This window comes from Macrobrachium rosenbergii, chromosome 41 (assembly GCF_040412425.1).
Source record: "Macrobrachium rosenbergii isolate ZJJX-2024 chromosome 41, ASM4041242v1, whole genome shotgun sequence".
Lineage (NCBI taxonomy): Eukaryota > Metazoa > Arthropoda > Malacostraca > Decapoda > Palaemonidae > Macrobrachium > Macrobrachium rosenbergii.
The window spans coordinates 69544570-69548174 of record NC_089781.1 but is presented as its reverse complement, the minus strand read 5'-3'; positions in this window follow the sequence as shown (position 1 = coordinate 69548174).

The following is a 3605-nucleotide window of genomic DNA, read 5'->3' as shown; positions in this document are numbered from 1 at the left end:
CAATACTCGCAGCTGCTGACGGAGTTCCCTGATGTGTTCAGGCCTGAGCTCTGCCAAAAGTCCGGGGCCCCAGCCAAACATGGCATATATCACCACATAAAACAAAGGCCCCCTCCCCGGCACATGCGGTTCGGAGGCTTCCCCTCGACACCTTCAGGAGCCAGGACGCGTGCCGGAATGGAACGGATGGAATCTGCAAGAAGGCCTCCAGCCCGTGGGCCTACCCCCCTCCACATGGTGCAGAAACCGGATGGTTCCTGGAGACCCTGCGGCGACTACAGGCGACTCAACCTGGCAACAGAACCTGACCATTACCCCTGCCGAACATGCAGGACCTCACGGCCTCCTTCCACAGGGCCAAAATATTTACTAAGTTGGATCTCTTATAATCATATTTTCAGGTACCGGTCGCGCCAGAGGACATACCAAAGACTGCCATCATCACGCCTTTCGGGTCCTATGCGTTTGCCTTCTCTACATTCGGCCTGAGGAACGCTGGGGCGACTTTCCAGCGGCTCATGGACAGCATCCTGGGGGACCTAAAATTCTGCGTCTGCTACATAGATGATATCCTTATATTTTCCAGGTCCCACAAGGAGCACCAGAAACACATCAGGGCAGTCCTGCAGCGCCTGCAGGAGAACGGCCTCGTCGTCGTGCGTTTGACAAATGCACCTTCGGCGTACAGAAGGCCTACTTCCTGGGCCATGAGGTATCCCCAGATGGCGTCCGTCTGCTCACATCCAAAGTCACAGCCGTCACCAGGTTCCCGTCCCCACCTCCGCCAAGGCTGTCCAAAAATTTCTCGGGATGGTGAACTACTACAGGAGGTTCATCCCTGGGATCGACACACCACGGCCCCTTTGACGGAGACCCTGAAAGGCCGACCAAAATCCTTGTTGTGGGGACCCAGCCAGCAGCAGGCCTTCTCCTGATGAAGGCCACCCTCGCCGAGGCAACCGCCTTGGCCCACCAGAATCCCAGCACCCCTCCAGCTGACAACGGATGTCAGCAATGTCGCCTGTGGTGCTGTCCTGGAACAGGTCATCAATGGCGCCCCAGCCCATCGCCTTCTTCAGCAAGAAGTCCAACCACGCAGAGGCCCGCCACAGCACCTTCGACAGGGAACTCTGTGCAGTGTACCGTGCAGTCCGGCACTTCAAGTTCCTCCTGGAGGGCATGCTCTTCACAATCTATATGGACCACCAACCGCTGGTCCACACCTTCACCAAGCAGGGGGATGCATGGTCCTCCAGGCAGCAATGGCATCTCTCGGCCATCGCTGAGTTCACCTGCTCCATCAAGTACCTTCCCGGCAGAAAAAACCCTGTGGCGAGCGCCCTCTCCAGAGTCGAGCTGAATGTGGTGCAGCTGGTAATCAACTAGAAGACCTCGCCAGGGAGCAGGCCGCCGACCCAGAGACCCCAGCCTACCGCACCGCCATCACGTCCCTAAAGTGGAGGGATGTGGCCCTCGCCCCTGGCGGCCCAAATCTCCTCTGCGGCATCAGCACCGGTCAGCCCCGCCCCCTGGTGCCAGCCTCTTGCTGCTGCCAGGTATTCGACATCATCCACGGCCTGTCACATAAAATGCTAATCTTTCAATTGAGTTTAATTCTTGAAAAATGTCAGGTAAAAATATTTAAAGAAGTAATTTCCAGTTCCTTGTCAATTTTTGCTTAATCCAGAGGGAAACAAGTTATCAAGAAATAAGATTTTGGCCTATAAATTAATGACATCTTAAAAATATGTTAAAATCAAATGCTTTTTAGAAATTATTATTATGAGGTCCTAAATTTCCATAATACTGATTTATTTGAAGTGCAGAAGAAAACAAAATTTTAACCACTCAATTAACAGGTTACCTTTATCAACAGGTAAAGATTGAAAATACCTGGGAAGAATATACACCAGTCCGTCAGGAACCTACCTGTTACAGTTCATTTAAATTAAAAAATAAGCATTTATATTTGAGTTAAGATATGGTTTTGAAAAATAGGTAAGTCAGATGCGCATCAAGTAATACGCTAGACTTGAATTTTGGAAATCTTTAACTATCTTAGTTTATGTGGTTATCAGAAGAAATTTATCAGCTCCACGGTTTTAACCTAATAAGTTTTATAAGAATAAGAGAAAAAGGAATTCATAATTATATATATATATATATATATATATATATATATATATATATATATATATATATATATATATATATATATATATATATATGTATATTACTTTTGAAAGTGTGGCCTGCAGCGTGACATCTATTTATTATTTAAGTTCTAATGGCATCTAACTAGTGGGGGCCACACGTGTAAAACAGATTAAAAGAACTACTTTAGCATGAAATTCAATGGAAATTAAAAGGAAATTCAAGGATTGACTTAACAGATTATAATTACACAAATCAGAAGAAGTATACACAGGAGCTTAATCACCAGGTCCATGGCACTGTATTTACGTTAATTCACAAAACCAAATAGTGCCAATAGCAAATCAAATATGTTCTAAGACCCTCCAAAATATCTTAAGATTAAACAGAATCTTACAGTGAGGATAATCACAATTGATTTAAGAACCTCTAAATTAGATCGAGGTTAAACAGATCTTACTGTGAGGATAATCACAATTGCTCTAAGAACCTCAAAAATTAGATTAAGATTAAACAGAATCTTGCGGCAGATACCAACAGTTAAATATATCTTCAGATGTCAAATCTTGACGGAATCCTCTTAAAGTTGGAAGATGGGAAAGGGCACCATGGGAAACAGGTTGGCACACAGCGTCACAATCAGCTATTCTGCAATGCAGAACGTACTGTCACTCGATTACAAAAACACTTAACACGTTCAATTTGGAAATGCTGGAGGCTGAGAGGGAAATAATTCCAAGAACAATAGAAATGCAAACTGGGTAAACACTTATGAGTTGCGTTACACAAGTAAAATTACACTGCTTCGTGTATTTTCCTAAGGAGATTGTAAGGGAGTGAATATGAGAGCAATAAGAAATATAGTGAAAGAAATGGGCATCGAACAATTCCAATTCCAACTTTACCTTTGTCCTGGGGACGAGACGTCTTGATATTGAAGCCAGACTTTTGATTTAATACAAGGGGTCGGTGGTGGATCGGATCCAAAAGACACAGCAAAAGTCACTTGTGGGAAACTGGGAAGGAGGTCGGAGACCCGGCCGACAAGGAGTCTGCCTGGACTTGTTGTATGCTGCAAACTGCTTGTGTGACCCCTTGATCCCTCCTTATATGCATTCCTTTCCCACCTCCTCAGCCTCTATTCAAAGCAGGCGATGACAGTTAAAATCTTTCGGCTTTATTCGTGTCTGTTGACAGCTTAGGATGCAGGTGCAGCTGGAAAATGAGAATCAGGTGCAGCACACAGGAGGAACAATAGGAATACAATAGAAAGACATTAAGGGCAAGAACACTATTCTCTACTGCAGGGTGGCTGCCATAGCGAATTGCTAATTGGCAGGGAGCATTTTTACGACTCTACTTGTGCGGTCCTAGTGACCTACAAACTTTTACTCTACTGTTAAATCATGGGGCTTGTACGTGCATTTGAAATGAATAAATGCACGTTACAA